The sequence below is a fragment of the Podarcis vaucheri genome (genome assembly GCF_965113315.1).
Source record: "Podarcis vaucheri genome assembly, chromosome: 1".
NCBI lineage: Eukaryota > Metazoa > Chordata > Lepidosauria > Squamata > Lacertidae > Podarcis > Podarcis vaucheri.
In genome coordinates, this window is record NC_138759.1 from 29,176,094 (window position 1) to 29,199,831 (window position 23,738).

Sequence of the window (23,738 nt, forward strand, 5' to 3'; positions counted from 1 at the left end):
TGCCGCGCATGAGCGGCAGCCTGTACGGAGTGCGCATGTGCGGCATCCCATACGGACTGTGCATGTGTGGGATGCCACACATGCACACTCTATATGGGCTGACACACCCCGGGTGCCGGGGAGGGTTCTCCACCACTGCTCCCCTCATCTTCGACCATTGGCCATGAAGGCTGGGCTGTTGGGAGCTGGAGTTCAATAACATTTGTTGAGTACCAGATTTGATATGTCTAGTGTTGCAGCAAGGAACAGCCAGCAGCCCCCATTTCCATGGAAATTAATATTAAGGAGTCATGTCCTTCAGATAAATAGATTAAAACTCTCTATGTGCAATACAGAAAGGAGCTTAAAAGTTCCAAACTTTTTTGCAATGCCTTTCTTAGGTTGCAGTAACAGCCTTTGACATTTTGTGGCCCCTTTAGATGTGCTTGGAAATGACAGCAACACAGAAACCAGATGCTTACTTACATAGGAGTTGTGGTCGGGAAACGAGATTCAACAGCATCTCTGGTAAGCCTTGGATTATTTGTGCAGAAAACCAACTGTTTCCATAGGAACTCATGCCTTTTCCCCCCAGTGACAATGAGGTCATATTACATAAGGAGGGAAAGCTCATAGGTCAACACACGACACATTAAACTTTTTTTTAAAAAAGGCAAACTTGATAATACCTCAGGCTGTCGTTGCCCTCTCCCCTTGGCGAGGAAAAGGCAGAAGTCAGTTGCATCAGATAATGGGATCTGTCCCAGCAGGTCACAGAGTCCTTGCTGATCCTGTGGAACCTGTACAATTACCATTGAGGTGTTGGCACTTACTGTCACTTCTAGAGAAAGCAAGTTCCCAAAGTCTGTAACCTCTGCTTTCGGAAATCATTTCCAATTTAAGCAGGTCTTCCACGATGCAGACGACCCTGCTGTTGAAAATGGTGCTGTTAGCAGCGCCTGCCTTGATTGTTGTGAATGATTGGTCCTCAGGGCCTTGATAAAAGAAGGCTCCTGTTTCTTAATGGGCTCCTGAATGGATAATTTACCTGCAGGGGGCAGGAGCTGAGGTGTGTGCTTTGCAGTGGAAGGGGGGGTGTGGAGAGAGAGGGAGAGAGAAAGAAAGAAAGAAAGAAAGAAAGAGAGAAAGTAATGTTGCAGTTGAAATTGGTAGACACAGAAAGTAAGTGTAGAGGTTTTTCTACCTGGAGAGAACAGCTTTGGTGCTTCCCCCCATCCCACAGCCATAGGTGTCAACTCCTTAGGGTTGAGGTATTGCCAGCCCCTTCAATATTGTTTAGCAGGCTCAAGGAGTGGAAGAGTTTGAGTGGTGAGCGGAGTGCAGTGCAGGGCTAAGCCCAGTTTCTCCAGCTTCTTGGTGTGGGGCACAGAAGAGAGCTGCACCTTCTTCGCTATGACGCGAGCTGAGTCAAGGCTGCCGCTGCTGCCCACGCAGCCGCTGCCTCCACCTCCTTCTCCCCCCACTGAGGCCGGGGGCTTCTCGGCAGTAGCAACTGCAGTGACCACAGCTCAGGCGGCTCCTTCAGGCAGTTGCTGCTGAGAGATAACCAGCATAGGGGATGGAATTTTTTGCCACTTTGTTCAGCTTGCCAGTCACCTCAATGATTAATAATAATAATGATAAAAATTTTTATTTATACTCCACCCTCCCCCGCCAGAGCTGGGCTCAGGGCGGCTAACACCAATAAAATTACAGTAAAAACATAATAGGAGAAAACTAATTTAAAATGCAGGTTAAAACGCAATTTAAAATGCAGCCTCATTTAAAAAATAGTTCATAGATAAAAAACCATAAGGGGAGGGAAACATAAGAGTCAGACTAAACCAAAGGCTAGGTGGAACACCTCTGTCTTGCAGGCCCTGCGGAAAGATGTCAGGTCCCGCAGTGCCCTAGTCTCTTGTGACAGAGCGTTCCACCAAGTCGGGGACAGTATTGATTGTGTTTGCTTTAACATAAAGATGGCACCTCAGGGGTGCCAGAACGTCCATGTGGGCAGATGTAGCAGTTTGCAAATTCCACATATTCATTCATTCATTCATTCCATTTATAGCACAGCATTCTTTGATAATAATAATAATAATAATAATAATAATAATAATAATAATAATAATAATAATAATTTATTATTTGTACCCCGCCCATCTGGCTGGGTTTCCCCAGCCACTCTGGGCGGCTTCCAACAAAGATGAAAAATACAGAAAAATGTCACATATTAAAAACTTCCTTGAACAGGGCTGCCTTCAGATGTCTTCTGAATGTCAGGTAGTTGTTTATCGCTTTGACATCTGATGGGAGGGCATTCCACATTGCCTTCAGAACACCCAAGCACCCACTGCTCAGATGAAACTAACTGTAGTAAGAGCAAGCTATTTGATGACAGATGCACTTAACAGGGGCTGGAAATTTGCATCTGCCCTTATGGCTGTTGCCTACAGCAAGAGTTACAGTTTACATTCGAGCAATTTGCTTCTGTCCAAGCCTGCTCCCACCTTGATTAAGATTTGGAAGTCTCTTGATCTTGACATCAGACATGATGACTACTTCAGGTATTTCCCCGCTTTGCTCCCTAATGCCATCACAGTCATCTCCTAATTTTCTTATGGGCTGCAACTCGTAGCTTGTGGAGATCTTATTAAGATAAACATATGACATGCTTGCCTTCCTCATCCCTGAGGCTTATGACTTAGCTAGCAAAATGCCCGTTACTGTGATATGAAAATGCATATACTGTATTACTAGATGCCCTGGAGTTTGGGTGTCACCGCCATGGCCCCTGCATATAGAGACACTCTGCAGCTGGTCCCTCCATTGGGGAATTTGGGGAATTTGCATCAGTCAGGCCTGGAGCACCCAATTTCAAGAGGTGGTGGGCAGATTTGGGTTGATGACTTTATATTTGCAGGAGTTGGATGGCAACTATTTGCTCACAATGGAGAATGTAAAGGGATGCATTCGGAACATTAGGGTTAATGCTTTGTCTATACAATTTGAACCCACCTTCTGCATAGATGGTCAGAAGACAATTAAACCCGCTACCCTCTCCTGGTGTTTCTGGCACCAGAATAAAGAAGCCTGTTCTTGGTTGTTTTCTATTTTTATGGAAATGCAGCAAAATGTTGGGACCCAGATTTTAGACAGACAATATATAAATGGCCCTCTTTCTCTCATGACATTCTAGTGGTTTCTAATCATTTTCTCCAATTTCTGTGCAGCTATATTTCAATGTTATAAATGGTTTTTAATGGTTTTCTATATGGAATTGTTTTTACATGTTTCTTTTTTCAGGGCTTTAACTGTTTTGCCGATTGTTATAATTGCCTATTTTACTGTTGTAGCAAAGGGTGGATAAGAAACTTAATACATGAAAATTAAATGAAAAAATAAGTTGCAATTTTGAAGAGGTAGAAATTCCTGTTGTAATAAATCATATCTACCTTCTTTTCATGATTATTTCAATAACTAAACATTCCAAGTTTAAATGCAGCTAGGTCATTCTTTTTGTCAATTCTGATTGAAGCTGGGTCAAAATTATTATTATTATTATTATTATTATTATTATTATTATTATTATTATTATTACTACTACTACTACTACTACTACTACCCACCCTTCACCTGCAGTTCCCAAGGTGAGTTACAACAATTTAAAAATTCAGAAAGAAAAACAGTTAAAAACATGCAGTATAACTAGGGCTTTTTTTCAGCCGGAACTTGCTGGAACTTAGTCCTGGCACCTCTCAGGTGGGCGCCATTGCTATTATAAGAGAACGAGGAGGTGAGGCACCTTTTTTGCTAGAAAAATAGTATTGAGTATAACAATGCAGTATAAGAAATGACAGGATAGATTCAGGATAGATGTGGGTTGTGGCTAATATTGTTCCTGTTTTACCTTTAAGCCACCTTGAGTCCCTTGAGGGAAAAAGATGAGATATAAAAATTAATGATGATGATGATGATGATTATCTATCTATCATCTATCTATCTATCTATCTATATCTATCTATCTATCATCTATCTATCTATCTATCATCTATCATCTATCTATATCAATCAATCAATCATCAATCAATCAATCATCTATCTATTATCTATCTATCTGCCTGTCATCTATTTACCATCTATCTATCTATCTATCTATCTATCATCTATCTATCTATCTATCATCTATCTATCTATCTATCTATCTATCTATCTATCTATCTATATCTATCATCATCTATCTATCTATCTATCATCTCCTTCATGCGCAGTGCTTTATGGACTACAGGAAGACAGGTCTCTGCCACGAGGAACTTGCAATCTAAAATTGCAACAGAGGGAAATCATGTGTTGTAATTTAACTTCAAGTACACATATTTAGGATTACTTGCATGCAGTAAAGCATGGGAACCAGGGGTTGTGCTAATGACTTTTTGGGAAAGGTGGCTTTCAACCTGTTTTGGGAGGCAGTGTTTGAGGCAGCAAGGGAGAAAGAGCAGAGCAGTATGAAATAAAATCAATTATATTTCACATTAACAGCAGTCTGCTTTCAGCGCAGGAGCTAGAATATTGCGAAGCCCTTGCATCTTCTCAGCATCCCCATTCTTTGGGCCCATCTGTCCTCCTAAAGATTTCTTTATATTGTTTGTAAAGAATGAGCAAGTATGCTGTTTTTCCAGAAAAAGAGAATTTCTCTTTGGCTTCAAACAGCAGCCAGCTGCAGTTCGAACTTGTGGACTTGCTGCCGGCTTGCTTTTTGAGCCTTTCACCCAGAGAATTCAATTGTTCTGGGCCAAAGCAATTGCTCCCTGTGCATGGTTCAGTCACTCCTGGTTGTGCAACAGAACCCGCCCCCCCCCCACCGCACCTGGACTCTCCTCGCAACACTGCAAATCCTTAAAAAGGCAAGATTATAAACATTTTGCGCTATGCAAACAAATACCATCAGCGAAAGAGATGTGTCAGTTTCTTAACCCTCAAGACCCCACTTGTTATTACTGATGAATAAGACCCAGCAGGCCCAAACGTGTTTGCAAACCTGTAGGCTTTTCCTTTTATGGCTGGGTATTACTACTTTGTATTTAAAGGCATTAACTAATTAATCATCACATCATCTCCATGAAACAGGTATTAGAATGCATTTCCCGCTCATTGTGCTATGAGAGAACAAAAGGCAAATAAGGGGCATTATTAGGATTCCCAAGTGATCTTATGTCTAGGCCAGGACCAGCCGCAGATATGCTCAGCTTCAAGAAGGTGATAGTGGTAGTAGTAGGGGGTAGTGCGGTGCAGCAGAGTTGCAAAGCCACTGCCATCAAATTATAGAATTGTAGAGTAGGAAGGGACCCCAATGGCCATCTAGTCCAACCCCCTGCAATGCAGGAATCTCAGCTAAACCATCCATGGCATATGGCCATCCAACCTCCTTTCAAGGAAGGGGAGTCCACTGCCTTCTGAGACAGACCGTTCCACCAGCAAGCAGCTTACTGTCAGAAGGTTTTTTCCTGATGTTTTATCAGAATCTCCTTTCTTGTAATTTGAATCCATTGGTTTGGGTCCTACCCTCCAGAGCAGGAGAAAACAAGCATGTTCCCTCTTCCATGCGACAGCCCTTGAGATATTTGAAGAAGGCTATCATATCTCCTCTCACTCTCCACTTTTCCAGGCTAAGCATATCCAACTCCTTCAACCATTCCTCATAAGGCTTGGTTTCCTTGATCATCTTGGTCGCCCTCCTCTGCACACATTCCAGCTTGTCAGCATCCTTCTTAAACTGAGGCACCCAGAACTGGACATAGTATTCCAGGTGTCTTGACACTGGCACTGCTAGAGTTTATCTGGAGGGGGATGGAGTGGGGCAGGGCAGGGCAGGGCAGGGTGTCAGCAAAGTCAGGGTTGGGTAGACACATCAGGGAAGCCAATCCGGTGCCCCTGCCAGTGTGTCCAAGCCACCTCAAACTTGCTACCCCCCTGTCCTGCCCTGTCCAGATAATCTGTAGAAATGTTGATGGAAGAGAGGTTCTATGGCACTGCTCTACTAGATATTACCATGTGATTGCATCACATGCCCCCAGATTACGTAGGGAGTCAACCTACAAATCTTCCTTCATCTAACTTTCTGAAGGGAATGGGGATCTATATAGATTTGCTTTCGGCAAATCCACATATTGATAAATATGTGGGGGATGCTGAAATTTGCAATTTTATTATGACTTTCTATAAATTTTATGTTCTTCCTCTTTCAGTGTGGTCTTATGATAGTTTTAAGATGGGCTGCAAAAGGGGATTCATGGCATGACACGCTTGAGCCATATTGTTTCAGGAGAAAGCATATTTGGGGCAATGACATACACATAGGATCTGGCACTAATAATCTTTCTAAGACTCAATTTTGTATATGCAATTTTGTACACATTGTAAAATACATGTTGCAAAATTCAGAGATCCGCAAATTTTGAAGGATGGCTGTGTTTTGGTTCACATCTTGTTTCAAAAATTGCAAATTAGATAGCCTCGCCTTTAAATGGGAACTGGACCACATTTCTCTCCCATCCATAGACAAGAACAGATTCACAGTTGAGGAGGAAGTTGGTTTAGGAGAAGACAGTCCTTTAGATACTAAGCTTTCGGACTACTTAGATTGTTGCTTCTCTCTCTATATGGGAGCTTTTGCTGCTTGAAATTTCTAAGACTGCATTACGTGACAATCCCATATCACCCGTAAACCAGTTGGGTGTTCTTAAAAGTCCTATTTTGCCTGCAGAGTTTTATTTCATCTGTTCTTTTGCGAGTGCACCCCCACTGTGTATGGCCCACTTCAAGCAACAGGGCTTTACCCAAGAGTCCCCTTCCCTTTTTCTATCAAAGCAGTAATTTCTCCATTGAGCCTGGCAGCCACTTAAATGATACACATATATGCACATATCTGCTGGCTGCCTTGGAAGCTCCCTCTTCTCGGCTGCAGAAGAATGAGGACCAAGGGGGACATCACTGTCTCTCATTCCATGCAGTTATATGCATGGTTCATTATTATAAACTCTCAAAGCTTAGCATCCTGCCCACTGTTCCTGTGTGACTGTTGCACCAGCTGTCTCCTTTGTAATGATGTAGGCTCAGATTTTATGTATTATGTCTAATGGGGGCCATAGAATTTCAGAAGGTCTTGGTTAATACCAATGATGTCTGGGTGCTTTCCCGCTCGCTTTACTGGCTTCAAACAGAGAACAGAAGGTAGATCTGAGTCGCTTCCAGCTACTGTGTGCCAGCAGATTTGCTAGACATGTAATCATTTCTCCCCTCTTATTAAAGCTGGCGCTCAGGACTTGCCTATTAGTAGAATTTTATGTATTATTTCAAGTCTCTTACATATTGTCATTCATTAACAAATCCTCCATGACTGGGCAGCTGCCGCCAATAGGTTACCTTGACTGGAAAGGCCTTTCGGTGCACATTATCCAAAATTAGTTTGTGGAGCAGTTTCCGATGGGAAATCAGCAACGAGTCTTCTAAGAATCCATACACTCAGCTGTATAGTTGCAACCAAACGCTGTGGATTCAATTTCCCCCGATGCTTGGTTTGTTTGAACTTCAATGAAAGCAACTATTCCCCCCTTTTAAATAATAATAATAATAATAATAATAATAATAATAATAATAATAATAATGTTGATGTGATAGTCTGTTAGTAGTTCAACCTTGGGGAAAGTGGGTAGGAACAGGCATGTTCAAGGAACCAGCAAAGTATTCTGCTTCAAGCTAAGTGATAGCCCAGCTGGTAGAGCATGAGACTCTTAATCTCAGGGTGGTGGGTTTGAGCCCCATGTTGGATAAAAGATTCCTGCACTGCAGGGGGTTGGACTAGATGATCCTCCAACTCTACAGTTCTGTGATTCTGTGATCTGCCCATTCAAGCATTGGCAGAGAACCTGTGGTTCTCCAGATCTTGATGGATTCCAGCTCCCATCTTTCCTGACCACTGGCCACGTTGACTGGGTCTGACAGGAGTTGGAGTCCAAGAAGACCTACAAGGTTACAAGTTAACTGGATGAGAAAATGTGGAGTTCGACAGTGGAATTTGCTGCCAAGGAGTGTGGTGGAGTCTCCTTTTTTGGAGGTCTTTAAGCAGAGGCTTGACAACCATATGTCAGGAGTGCTCTGATGGTGTTTCCTGCTTGGCAGGGGGTTGGACTCGATGGCCCTTGTGATGGCCCTTGTGGTCTCTTCCAACTCTATGATTCTATGTTGCAGGAAAAGAAAATGTGTAATTAACATCAGCCCCCTGTTTCATCGTTGGTTGTAAGCAAGATGCACTTAGGCTTTTCAGCAGAGCCAAGGGAAAGCAAGAGACTGAGCAAAGGCTCCCTTTCCGATGTAGTTCTTGCTGCTCCTACATCACTCTGAGGAATATATACAAAATCCCGCCCACATGATTGGCCTTCCTTGTGTGTTTGCCTAATACTCAAAGAATGCATGCCCTCCTGGGAAGTCTATCGCTAGCGTGTAAATACGTAAGGAAGCCCGACCACACGGTGGATGTTTATATAATAGCAGGGCTCCTGTGTCTTTAAAAGCTGCATGACTGATCAAAACTGAACAGCTGCACTTTTTCCCATCAAGGCATCTCTGCCCGGTTAATAATAAGCATATTTAATTCAGTAGTTGCATTTATGCCTCTTGTGGAGCTTTTACAGGTATAGAAGCCCTGTCGTAACATAAAAATGACAATTCTTGGCCAGGCCTAGTAAAACGAGGGGTTGAGGGTTGCTGATAAGCAAGGATGGTTTCTGTCATTTTTCTGGCTCCTGATTTGTGGTGAAACAAAGTAATGGTAAATGTTTCACCAGCTTCATTCCCTCCCACCCCAAACCAGGTGTCTTTTAAAAGCAAAGAAAAGGGATCAGAAACAAGTAGCAAACCTCTGAGTAAGAAAGTCCTAGGACCCAGAAGACCTTAGGTCATCGAAGTGTGGGAGCAAGGGAGAATTCTGCCACGGGTAGCTAACAAATTCTCATTTCTATACAGCATGCACAAGCACAGAGCTTTACTGAGTATCTCAATCTGGACAGTATGAAGAGGCAGAAAGAGGCAGTGAGAAGGGTTGCTGAACGACATAAACTGAATTTTGAAACCTAGTCGACTCTACTGTGGAAGTAGCAAGGGGTGTGCCAGAATGCCGTGGAAAAATTCTTGCTAGTTTCCTTCTCTAATCTATGAGAGAAAGGTAACCAAAATAAGATGAAACAGACACATAATACTATAAATTTAAAAGAAATGCAATATGTCCAGAGGTGAATTTAGGAGAGCGCAATTTAGGAGGGACGCTGCAGGGGGTGTCACAACTATGATGTAGAATGGAAGGCAAGAGGCGGAGGGGGCACCAAATTTGGGTGTCGCACAGGGTGCCACTGAAATTTGAGACCCTAAGATGTGCCACTGATATGTCTCAACATGGTGGGGCAGACTGTGACCAGATGAACACTGTGCCTGCTCAGTCTGTTGATGGGCAACTTCAAGGCTCCAACTCTCCTTACTTAGAGCTCTTTATCTTCAGACTGGGCCTTTAAATGGAAGACAATCCTTTGTAAAGTAGGACACATGGCCACTGTTTGTGGTAGCAGCTGTCCCCTCCTGCAAGACAGGGATGGAGCATTTGTCTCACCCTCCAGATGCTGCTAGACTCCTTTCATCTCTTACCATAATCCCAAATCATTGACCAGTGTGTCTGAGGCTAAGGGAAACTGAAGTCCAACAATATTGGAAGGCCACAGAATCTCCAGTCCTGCTGTAAAATAAGGAGGAACCTTGACTCAGCGTAGGATTCACAACACATTGCATCTTATTTTGAGGCAACAGGCCATGACGGTGGACTTAGACCTCATGTTGAAGGAGAACAAAGAACTGTCTCAGACTTTGGCTGTGTTACAGTTCACTTCTTCATGTGGAACTTCAGGATTAAGATGTTGTTTTTTAAATCAACCAGTGAACAGATAAATGCAGGTTTATATGAAAAATCTCATAAAAACAGAAGGCAGGCTAAGGCCAGTTTTGTTTGGAATGGAAGGAGGAAATTTAACAAAAACCTTCTTATTCCATAGGAATGAATCCCCTGCTGCTGACCCCAGCAAACATTTGTTAGTCAGCTTGAACTCCTGGAATCTGTTCTGTGTTCCTTTACTCTGTCTGCTTTCTACACATAAAAGAATGGTAAAAATCCAGTCCAGCTGTGAAAAATGCAGAGAACAAACATCCAACATCACCAATTCCTGTAGAAAGAAATGAAATGAGGAGTGATACAATATTTACAAGAACTGGGGTCACTAGCTGCCACTTAATTAATTTCTCTTAAGAACTGGAAGCACAGTACTATACTGGGTATCCCTGGATGCCTGGAGAGAATGTTATGGATCTGTCTGTAGGATTGTATCAAACCAGATATTATTTTTATTGGTGGCAATGGGAGGGGGAGAATCCAACTTCAAATCTTACTCTCCACTGTGGGAGTTTTATGTCTGACATTGAAGAAGGAGATATTGTCTATCCTTTGGCCTTTGGATTGTCCTTCCAGGGGCTATAGGTTTGCAGTTTTTGTTTGTTTGCTTGCTTGCTTGTACAACATGCATTTTATTGTGATCCTTAGCAGGAAGTAAGTCTACCCCAGAGAGACAAATAAAATCTCTTCCTTTTTGGGGGGCTAGTCTCCGAAAGAAGATTATGGTTTCATGTTTTCTCACTTGGTCTAAACTTGCAGTAGCAACCTAATATTCTTACAAACCAGCATTGTTTTGTCCTTGTTTTGTAATGGCTTCTCAGTTCCTGTTTTATCATGTCCACATGTGTGGACTTTCCCCCCACATAACCTCTCCTACCACCCAGCTTTCCCCTTGTAAAGATCATGCTAATCATATTGTTATAGGCCAAGGCTATGGGTTAATGTTAACTTCTATTAAGGTTTCCCCCTCTGGTTCATTGCTTATGACGTGGGTACCACCACAAAAACCCCTAACAATGACAGAAAGAAGGGTACAGTGGTTCTAGTCTGCATGCCTGTTGAAGGAAAATATGGTACACATTATTAGATAAAGCCTTTTCCCCCTTAAAAAAACACAATGGGTGCATCTGGCAAGTTGTAACTATATCCTTTGTAGAGAAGAACAAATTTTGATGACATCCGTGCATGCTATTTTGGGTCTTTATTTTTCCCCATTGTTACTATTAAGAAAATAGGCATGGAAAGAATATTGTTAAAATAATGCAATTGCATGTGGTATATTAAACTTTGCAATGTGGTTGATCTGTTTTCTGGTCCATAGCTTTCCTTTCAAAATCATGCAAATGGGTTTTCATTGCTTGAACTGCAATCCACATGACATTTATTCTAGGTTTAGCAGGTCTGCTGTAGAGTAAATAGCTTGTGGACTTTAACCTTTGTCCATTTTTGACTGCTCTCTTGAAAGCTCCTTGCTAGACCTAACTTATGCACATTTATTTTTGCTTGATCTAGAATTGGTTAACAGTGTCAACCTTGATTGGGGTCCGTAGTACTTAACACTCCCTTCACTACTTTGATCTCCTTCATTATATCCTGCTTGTTACTGGCTTGTTCTACATTTCACTGGCCCTTACATGACCCTAGTGACATTTAGCCCCACTCTGGACATGGAATGTAAGAACTCAGTATATTCATTATGAATGGGGGAGAAATTTGATTAAGTTTGCATTTAAAGGTGAACTAACCTAATTAATGCTTTCTGAAGCAATATGCGAGCTAAAACAGACATCCTTTGAAATTTGCACTTCTCTGAATTTTGCAATGCAGTTCTCCAGCCCAGTGATGTGTACAAAAGTAAATGTACTACCATGAGGTGTGCATTATAAATGCATATATTAGTGACAATAACATACCTGCATTATATTTGGGGAAATTGCTTTGCAAAATATGTGTATTAGGCAAAATTGCACACAGAAAAGAGAAATTCACATTAAAATGCTGATGAGTTTTGAAGAGGACTTCTTTAAAATAATAATTGCAAACTGATGTAGAAAGATGGAGAACTGAATATTGGAAAAATGAGAATCTTCACAAACAGATCCCTATGTATATTCGCCCTGTACTTTAGCCATGCACACTCTGGTTTCCTTGTAGTTAGTGGTTTAGGATAGTTATGCATCACTTCATTTCATATACCTGATGACTTGCACTTGAATGTGTGGACTGACTCTGCTAAAAAACAACACCCTGGAGGTGTTATATAAGCTCTATCTGTGGATGGCCCTTTCACACTTGCAAGTCATCATTTGATACTGCAGTCATCAAATAATGGCACTCCCACATGTGAAGTAGCCATATAGGAACAAATCAACATGACATCTTTTCCCTTCACACACACCTAATTTTATAGTCTTGGGTGTCTTCAGTAGAACAAAAAGGGTGTGCCATGACACCGGTGACGTAGTATGGAGGCCACTTCATCAGGTGACCAGTCCACAAAACCTTATGTCATAATCAGTTTTATTAGTTTTTAATATGCCTCAAGACTCTCGGTTGTTTTTCTGCAAGATACCCTTCTGGAAATAGTTACTCTGTGGAACACTATCATATCCTTAGTGTCATTCATCATCACCATTTCCTATTTCCATCAAAACTCATGATGCAGCTGGATAGCCTCCTTGCTGCTGGGAGTGAAATTGTTACCTTTCCATATATAGCCTCTGTTCCCAATATCCTATCAGTATTTACATGGAATTTGGGTCCCGCAGTGCATTTTTCCATTTTTATCCTGTATTTGCTTCACTGCTGCTTTTTGACCTCTTGTTCCCATGTTTCTGATGCAACCACATCTGCTTTTCTTATCTTGGATGCTTCCCTCGTTTTCACACTTAATCTCCTATGAAAACCTTCCTGTACTCTTTTGTTTATTATTCATGCTCTCCATGAAGTAGGGTACCGCTTGGACAAACCCAGGGTGATTTAAAAATCGACAGCTGTATCGAAAGCATTTGGGTCCCCTGAAAACATTGGTTCAGTGCATGGTGAGAAATGTAAAGTCGTTTGGCAGTGCATAGATTGCATTTTTAACAGAGAGACAGACAGATAGAAAGACACGAGTAACTGCTGAAAATGTGGCCTTGACAACTTGGCTTTTGGCACGGACACGTTCACTTCACCCATATCTCAATATTATTCTGGATAAATGTACTTGGAATTCTCTGTAACGGTCCAGGTCAATAGACTCTGGTGTGTTCAAACAAAGCAAAGTGTTCCAGCCATGTGTGAGGCTGCCCTGTTGCCTACAGCTGCAACAGGAGATCTGCGAGTGTCCTTATTGGACAGTAATATCTCACCGTATTCGCTGGTTTTGGTTTTTTCATGGAAAGGAGCAAATCGTGTCCCACAACGGTGCGACATTTCCTTCTGCAGAGTTTCAGAGCTTCTGCAAACCTTTGCTAAGCTCTTCGTGAGACAGGTTGCTTACTGCATAGCAGTTACCCCACCATCTGGGGTTTGGAATGGAATGGAAATGCTTTTAAAGGAGCAGTCTAATCCAACACCCCAAGTTGTCCATAATAAGAAAGAAAGAAAGAAAGAAAGAAAGAAAGAAAGAGGTCCAAGACACTTTGGATCTTCAGGATTCAAAGCTCCATAGATCCCCTAAGAGGCCCAATCCTTGGTCCCAAAAACTGCCCCAGCCCAGGAGATGGCACAGCAAAAACTGTAAACAACAACCCACCAAAACACACACACACACAACCACTCCCAACTGGCAGGGCTTTGGATGTGGTGGCAGCTCTGCCACTCCATACCTTCATGGCCTCAGTAGGGAATCCTCTGCCCATTTGTATTCCCTTTTATGTGAAACTGCTATGATGTTACCTACATCAGTGGCAGATAGGAAACTAATGTTAAAAATAATGTAGACAAATGGCTTGTAGCCAGATTCTCCACATGTTTCTAAAGTGATTGACCAGGGGTGAACAAACAACTTAGAAATGATTATAAATTATGTTTAAGTGGTAATAAAATTGCCCTGCATTAACCTCATGTTTACTGTGTGGGATCTGTTTGGTTGTAAGGCCAAAACAACTGTAAAGTGGTGGACTTTAACTTAAAAGATGCTGAAAAAAATAGCATGACTTATTTACAAGACTAGCCCTGTTTTCTGTTATTATACCTGTTTCAGGCATGACAACTCTTTGTTCACCCAGAACAGACTCCTCATCCAGGAGGCAAGAAATGACTACTGCCTCTGATGAAAAAAACATATTAGGCATAATAATAAACTGAAGGGTGTGTGAATAAATTAGCCAGTGTGGTGTAGTGGTTAAGAGCGGTAGTCCCGTAATCTGGGGAACCGGGTTCGCGTCTCCGCTCCTCCGCATGCAGCTGCTGGGTGACCTTGGGCCATTCACACTTCTTTGAAGTCTCTCAGCCCCACTCACCTCACAGAGTGTTTGTTGTGGGGGAGAAAGGGAAAGGAGAATGTTAGCCACTTTGAGTCTCCTTAAAGGGAGTGAAAGGCGGGATATCAAATCCAAACTACTACTACTACTACTACTACTACTACTACTACTACTATTCTTCTTCTTCTTCATTATTTTTCTCTAGCGTCTTTAAGGGTTGCCTTCCTGTTATTTTGATCTTGAATTGCTGATATTCTTCCTCCTCCAATCCATTTTGAGTTGCAAGGTCTGTCTGTATCTTTGGCATTTCACATCATCATAAAGCAAACTTATCAGGGCCCCTTCTTCTGCAACTAACTTGTACACCACAATTCCATTGTTGATCACTGGGAAACAGTGATTATAATTGTCAAGGATGCTATGTTCTTTCAGAATGTGTAATTTCCAGGTGCATTAGGTTTCCTCCAAAACAATAGAGTTCTGACTGCAGATGCCTAGAACAGTCCCTGGAATCTCTTAAACAGATTGGATTAAATTTTCCATTGTTGTCGTGCAAAAAAAGGTGAAGCACCCGTTTCCACAATACAAGACTGCCCTGTAGCTGAGGAAAGTGGGATAACAGATCTCTTGCATGATTGAAACAGAAGTTGCCATTACGTGAAATGTAGTTCTTTAGGTACAAGCCAGAAGAAACCAGTTGTTCCAGAAAGAAACATCCTTGGATATACGTGGAAAGACTGTAATAACACAGTTAATCCAAATAAAGAATGCAAAATTTTACCAAAAACACATCAACATATTTCACAAGTGGGGGAAAATGTTTTTTGGGGGAAAGGGACTTCCCTGGTTGATTTAGATATAGGAAACTTATTTTAAGACTATTGGCACATTTAGCTTGGTGTTGTCTGTACTAAGTGGGAGTAGAAGAGTTTCAGATAAGGATCTCTCTCAGCCCTTCCAAGAGATGCCAAGGACTGAACCTGGGACCTTCTGCATCTGCTGTCTCCTTTCTAAAACACAAAGGAATCTTACATTATTAAAATGCTATGGAATAATTATATAACAAATATTCCTACCACTATCGGTAATCATGGCACACAGGCAACAGCCAGCTTTCAATGACCACCGTGTCAGGCTACACTGTGCGCATTTTCTAGACTTGTAGAGAGCAGCTATGGCAAATTGATTCTAGATTTAAGAGGGGAGTTGCACAGCTGGAAGACTTAATTGGCAACAGTTGCAAACTGAAAGAGACAGTAAACTCTTAAAAGTTATATAGAAAGAGAAGCAGCAGCGTTTGGGATTTCGGGATTTCACCTCCTCAGCAACGGCCTCACATCGCAGCCAAGAGTTCCAGAGCTTTTATCATCAATTCTAAAACTTCAAGCTTCTTTTTTCAAGCAGTAAATTTGATCATTTGGCTTTTGTCTAAGTCTCTTGTTGACTAGGGCCTGTTTTCTAATTCAAGCATACAAACAGATGTATGATTCCCCTTTTCTTAGAGGAATGGGGGTATGGGAAGCAGCAATGTGAATCAACATACCTCTCTTTATTAGAACTAACATTCAGCACTAGGAGAAAGGAGTTGATTGGTCTTATCAGCAATGGATATAGTGATGTATACTGCAAGGGGGAAAATGCAATAGCTCTTCCCTGTGTGATGGACTTAAACATAGTGCCCAGATCTTTATCCTATGTTGAAATTACAGTTCCAAAAGGCACCGGGGTAATTGTAGTGGTCTCAAATGAGCATACACAGCAGCAAGCCTCTTGCAACTTATCTTCTGCACATTCGGAGCCATATTTCATAGAATCATAGAATCTTAAAGTTGGAAGGTACTGCAAGGGTCATCTAGTCTAACCCCCTGCAATGCAGGAATCTGACCTAAGGCATCCATGGCATTTCTGTCACAAGTCGTGCAGACTGAGCAGTGTTCCTCAAGGGTGCCACCTGGGTTGATCCAGAATAAGCTACATTTTGCAAATTGGCTCAATGTCCTTAATTCAATGGCTGTTTGCAGAATCCAGCTTTGTGAGGTACAGAATTTGGTTTGTCTCAGTACAGACTTTTCTCTGGTGCACATCTGAACCCCCTCATATTGCTCAAGAATCCATGCTATGCTTGGTACAATTATTGAATTCTTGGCACTAGTTCCACCCAGCCCTATGGAGTGCAATTCTGAGCTACATTAGTCAAAAAACAATGTTTTGAATACATGATAAACATGCAACACCAGATGGCACCGGAGAGCAAAAAAAATTTATATGCGATTTTTACATAGTGTTTGTTTTCTTGAGTTATAGTGATTTAATTTCTGACTTATTTATATCATTTTTCCTGAGTGTAGATCCAGTCCCCCCAACTTTTGACTGGTTTTTCTGCCAGAATTAGCATCTGGGTTTGCAAACAATCCACGTTAAGAGTGCCCTGGCAACAATGTGTGTAGTACAGTAAGTACCGGATACAGAATTGGGCTGTTAATGATTTGTGTAAGAATTTAGGATGGTCTAAAGTGTAAGACTTTTAAAATCATTGTGGAGTATTGAGAGTCAGTGTGGTTTATTGGTTAGAGTGTCAGACTAGGACTTGGGAGACTGGAGTTCAAATTTCCACCCAGTCACGAAGCTCACTGGGGGACCATGGGCCAGTCACTGTTGCTCAACCTAACCTACCTGACAGGGCAGTTGAATCAGGTCTAAAAAGCAGCATGTAGACTTAAACCAAAACAAAACACCTGAGCAGATTTGAGAGAACAGCTGCCCTAAAGAACTATGGTGAGATCTACTGTAGGTAACTTAATGATGGGATGAATTGATGCCCAGGCCTTTAGGATAGAGTGTTGAAGGAAGGGGTGGCTAATAAGATGGAAGGGTCATATATCAGTGGCAGAGTAAATACTTTCCTTGCAAAAGACCCAAGTTCACTATTCACAGCAACTGTCCAAGATGTCAGTTTTGGGAGAGACCAAATCCAGTCTCTTCCAAGGCAGAGGGGATGATGGAAATCTGCCCCTTCGGAGGACAGGAGTGTCCTTTTGCAAATTGTCCTAGTTTACATAACTTATGCACTGTTCACAGAATTTAGTGTTTTCAGATACAGGATTTGGTTTGGTTTTGTGCAGTTATTTTTTTTTTAGCAGAGTACATAGCACACTCACATATACATCAGAACACCCCAATCTTGCTCAAAAACCCATGTTGTGCTTGGTGCAATTAGCACCTTTTAGATGCACCTGGCTTTGCCTAATGAAGGTAGATTTCCAGTGATGAATGTGTGTTCTTTGTCCTGAAGGCTTTCTTATACTAGTTTCCCCATTGCACAATAGGCTGATGATCTGGATGTGTTTGTTTCAGAGCCGATGTTGACCATGTCCAATTTTATTGGCATGAGCATCTTTGACATACTGGATGAGACAGACCCCCTCAAGACAGTGTAGGATTTCGTGGCTTTCATAATAGTGATGGATCTATTCCAAGTTATGAATAGCTTGGGGCATATATTGGGTTTATGCTTTGCATTGGCTTGGAAGCAGACACTGCAATTATTGGGGGTGTTGAGAAGATACTGGATTTGTTGTTGGGAAGTTACCTTCAGAGAATGTATTGCACTAATCTTTCCTCCTAATCACTGGGCGGGGTGCAAAATAGATTTGTTTCTCTCTAGAGATGCGTGAATTCCATAGGTTTTTAAAGGAAGATGCTAATTGACTTTCATTTCCACACTAAGAGAGCCAGTGTGGTGTAGTGGTTAAGAGCAGTAGTCTTGCAATCTGGGGAACTGGATTCGCGTCTCCGCTCCTCCACATGCAGCTGCTGGGTGACCTTGGGCTAGTCACACTTCTCTGAAGTCTCTCAGCCCCACTCACCTCACAGAGTGTTTGTTGTGGGGGAGGAAGGGAAAGGAGAATGTTAGCCGCTTTGAGACTCCTTAGGGCAGTGATAAAGCGGGATATCAAATCCAAACTCCTCCTCCTCCTCTTCTTCTTCTTCTTCTTCTTCTTCTTCTTCTTCTTCTTCTTCTTCTACTACTACTACTAACCAGGACTATTCTGTGACTTGAGTGGCAGTGGAAAAGTTGCTGGCCAGAGTGCAAGACCTGGAACATTGTGCTATGGATTTTGCTGATCTAACACTCATCTCTGTGTCTCTTTCGTCTTCCCCTGATCCTAATTACTCAAAGATACTGGTGAGTAAACTGAATCCAAACATGGCCAAGAGAATCATGGTCACCAGGCTTTGTGATCCAGGAGAAAGGAGTTCATGAATAACCGGCCAAGTTTAGTTTTGAAGGGCCAAACCAGAAGAGATGGTGGAAGATCTAGGACTGTAGATCTTCTGAAGGATTTTTAATCACTCAAAGGAGTCATATTGGAAGGGGACACTTGGAAAAGGATGTCTCACACAAGTCATGATAATGTGGGAAAAACTGAGATGGGTCAGAGGAAGAAACAAGTTCACACATGGCCAAAAGAGGTTGAAAGGCAGGTGGAGTTTTGCCACTGAGTTCATGAAAAGAGGATTAAGGCACTTAATTATGCCAGATTTCATTGGGATGAGTCATTAGAGGAAGTCAGGATGTGAGCTCTTCAGGTGGGTGAGCTCTTGCTCCAGACAAGCCATTAGGATGCAGTGTTTATGAACCTGATCTGCCCTACCAGTTCCTTTGGGATCCCTGCCAGTGGCATGTTGCTGCCCTGGATTGCGAAGCTGGCACTGTCTATTCTTAAAACCCGAGGGCAGTAGAGATTAAGTTTGGCTTAGGGAAGCTGCAGGAATGGATATATGAACGAACTTGAGTCTGATGTTGCAATCCGTGAGGCCCTCATGGTTCTCCAAGCCAAAGGCTTCCATGTGTCTTTGAAGGGATTAACCCAGCACTTTTAAAGACAGTACAACCAAGTATATTGTTAAGTGGTTCCTTTAAAAAAATCACACATAGAGAAAGGGGGGGAGTGAGAAACCATTGGATTTATATGAATCCCCTTTCCTACCTATTTTGGGAGCTTCCAGGGGAAGATGCTGGGAGGGCAGCAACCCTTAGATGGCCAGCATGGAAAATAAAGGAAAATAAAGGAAGTTCCCTTATCCTGAGTCAGACCATTGGTCCATCTACCTCAGTATTGTCTGCACTGACCAAGAGCTATTGTTCAGGATCGGGGCCTCTTTCAGTTGTACCTGGAGATGCCTTGGATTAAAACTGGGGCAGTCTACATTCAAGGTTGATGCTCTTTAAATGTAGAACCTGGGTACTGGTGCAGCAGGCAGAAGAAATGCTGCTCTCTTAGTTACTAACAGCCCAGTCCAGGAGCCCTTGCTCCCCTTCTCTTGGTGCTTGGTAAGATTGCCGCTCAAATGGCACAGGGAGAGAGAAACAGAACTTAGCACTGATGAAAACTGTATTCTCTGTATACAGCAAGTGAATGGAAGATGGCAACCCCATAGAAACAGGCTAGTGTGGAAACATTCAAAGTTATGAACTGGCACCATGGTCAATACTCACATTATGCAGGAAGTATAATTTTTCAAGGCTTATGCCAGGATAAGATTTGCCAGTCTCGACTCAGCTGGCTTAGCTGTGGCTGAGCTGGGATGAGGGAGCTACATTGGTATAGCTGGCTGTACTAGGAATTGGCCAGCTGCACCAGAAATCTGCTAGATCCTAGCAGATCTTGAGTTTGGATTGCTCCCTTAAATAATGTAGAAAGAGTCCAGAGAGAAAAGCCCCAATAACACTTTACTGAGTAAAAGTGAACAAAATAGTGCAACATTTGAGGCAAAAGGAACAGAGTGGTTTTGTTTTTCTTAGGTCAGGCCTTGTGTACATAGGAGGAAGACATTCATTCAACCATACATATATACAAAGGGGAGAAAACTACCTCAAAACTACACAGTCGATCAAAGCACATGGTACTTCAGTGAAGTTCCTGCCACTCTGCCTGGTTGCTAGGCAACACCTCTTCCACCACCCTCTTGGTTAGCTGAATTACTGATAACAAAATTAACCATTAAGTTGGAAACTGACTGATCTCTGCTGTTGCACTTTCAGCATGTCTGAGGAAAGGACACAATTTCTGGGGCCTTTCAGCTTGGAAAACGGTGAACGAGGAGAATTGATAAAGGTGTATAAAACTGAAGGAAATTTAGGGAGAAACCCAGGGTCAGCCAATGCAGGCAAATGGTGGAAAATTCAGGACAGAACTCAATGCAGTACATAGTTAAAACAGGAAGTCCACTACTGACATAGATGGCTTTAAAGGGAGATTAGACAAAGTCCTGGAGGATGTAACTACTAATCATGTTGGCAATGTATTAGCTCCTGGATCAGAGACAGCACACTTCTGAATGCAGCCACTGGGGAACAAGAGTGGGGAAGGGCTTTTGCCCTTGTGTCATGCTTGCAGTCTTCCCATAGGCACCCGCTTGGCCACTGTGGGAAAGAGGATGCTGAACAAAAGAGGACTTTAGTCTGATCTAGCACAGACTCCTCTTAAATAAGAACCTGGCATTCTTACAAGCAAACACGTTTCATAAAATCAGTTGCTTGGGATTCATGAAAGAGCTTTCTAACAACAACTAACGCGTTTCCTTTTTAAGTAGGAAATAGCTTTCTCATAATAAATAAAGAGAGATATAGAGAAAGGGACTCTGGTGGAAAATATGATCTATTGGAAGAACTTTATATGCAGTGAGGTACCTTCCTGGCTTTCCAGGAGGAACCAGAAGCTCATTAAAAGAAGGGTTTGTTTTTGTACAGTTGTGCTTTCAGATTTTATATCCCCCCTTTTTTTTTCTTAAAAGACCTTCCGTCCCAGAAAAAATCACTTTCTCCAGTTTTTTTAGGCTACAGTCCTATACCCACTTCCCAGAGAGTATGAACGATGGTGGAACTACATGGGTACAGCGCTGTCTTTAGCATATGCACCACCGGTGCAAAGATTTGCCCAGCACCCCCAAAATTAGTTTAGCCCCCAAATTAACTTTTATTATGCTTGTGTCAGACACCATGATTACGCCTTATCTCCTGTTTACGAAAGATGGTAGGAAAAAGAAACAAACTTTTTTATTTGCTCATTTATTTACAATACACTTATACTTAAGTATACACCACCACACTTAAACTTATAAGTATTGTTTAGGCACCTACTTAGGAGAAACATCAGTCGTGTCAAAGGTGCCACTGACCCCGCTTCCGCATAGCAGCTCAACACAACACTTAACATAATATTTTGATGTAAGAGTTAATTTCACGTGCATGGCGCCATTGTGAATGACAAGCGCCACAGCTGGCGTGGCGCGTCTTTGGTAAATGAGCGCACAAAGTTGAAAGTCCTTTAGTGAAACAGTAGGTATACATTTCAGTAATACCTAAAGATGACCTGAACTTGTTGTTGACAACTTATCTCCCTTGCCTTGGTTCCCTGGAGGAGACTCTCTCCAAAGAGTTAAATGCTCAACAAGGGACCTGAAGCTCTTCAGAGCTGGTATGACGTTTCACTCCATTGTGGATGTTGGATGGGAGAGTGCCTTGCATCAGGCCACTTCGCTGCATCTGTAACAGATCATCAGTCAGCTGTGCTGTCTGGATGCCAATCTGAAATGAATTCAGGCCACTGATACAATGACTACACAGCAGCCTGATCCAAAGGCCTTTGAAGTCAATGGAAAGTCTCTTTCTTGCTCCAATATCAACCCCCTAAATCAAGCACACATGAGGAGAAGAGGGAGTGCGACTCCAGCTCTTCCAGTCGCCAAACACACAGGCCTTTTGACCTTATGAACTAAAGGAGATCTTCTTTGACTCCTAACAAAATCCACACTCTATCCTCTGACAGGGCCAATCTCTTTACCTACTTAGGGCACCATCCAGCAAAAGCTAAGCCCTAAAGCCTATTGATTTATGTGACAGAGAATTAAGCATGCCCTTAACTCTTACACTGAAAAAAGTGGAACTCAAAAGGGCTGCTGTTTAGCTGGAATACGCCCTACCTTACTCAATATAGCAATATTTTAAATATGCGTCTATAGAGTTGCGTCCTTTCTTTATCTGTCTCTCTCTTTCCTTACACAGGCATGGCAGCAGACAGCTGGATCTTTTTATGGGATGGCATATGACGGGCAAAGCTTCATGTGCTAATTTAAAGGGGCTGTTAAAGGCTCAAGAGCAAGGCCAGTAGAAAGGATGGCAAGGCTGGATAAATTTTACAAAGGAGGAACAATTCCTTTACATTCCCTAGGATCATAGAATTAAAAGGGAGGTCATGTAGTCCAGAGCTGCCATCTAGTTTCCAGCTGTTTTTGGACTACAGTTTCCATCTTCCTCAACTACTGGTACTGCTAGCTAGGGATGATGGGAGTTGTAGTCCCAAAACAGCTGGAGACCCAAGTTTGGGAATCCCTGATCTAGTCCAAACGCTGTGCTTCTGCAATACAGGTTGCAGCTACAGAATCCTAGACTGATGGCTGCCCAGTCTCTGCTTTAATACCCTCTGGCAAAGGAGGACCCATGCCTGCCCAAGGCAGTCTGCTCCACTGTCAAACAAGCTTTCCCATCAGGAAGTTTCTTCTGATGACAATCCACTTCCCTGTACTTTCCACCCCTTACTTCTAGTCCTGGCCTCTGGTGCAACAGGGAACAAGTCTGCTCTGTCCTTCTTCATGGCAGCCCTTCAGATGATTGAAGAATGATATCATGCTTCCTCTTCTCCAGGATAAACATTCCCAGCCCTTTCAACTATTCCAACCCCTCGCCATCCTGAATACCGTCCATTGGACACAATCCAGTGTCTCATTGTCCTTAAAAGGTGGCACACGGACCTGGACATAATAGTCCAGATGTGGCTTGACCAGCACAGAACAAAGCAGAACTCTTACTTCCCATGGGCTTGGATACTCTGTTTCTGTCAATGCAACCTAAGACTGCATTCACTTGCTTTAGCAATCGCACTGCACTGCTGGCTCAAGTTCAGCATGTGATCCACCCAGATCCGTTTCACTTGTACTGCTGCTAAGCCAGGTCTCGCCCATCCTCTGCTTGTGTCAGGGTTGTGTGTTTTCGGTACCTAAATGAAAAGCTTTGCATTTATCTCTGCTGAATTTCATCCTGTTGGTTTTGGCTCAGTGCTGCAGGCTGTCAAGTTCACTTTGAATCTTGACTCTGTCTTCTGCAGAGTTATAGCTACCCCTCCCAGGTTTGTGTCACTGGCAGATGTGAAGAGCATTCCCTCTACCCCTTTTCCAAGTAGGAATGGGGGAGAAATTCAATTCCGCTTGCATTCAAAGGTGAACCTACCTTATTCAAATCTTCCAAAATAAAACACAAACCAAAAAGGGCCATGCTTTGAAAGTCACACTTATCCTAATTT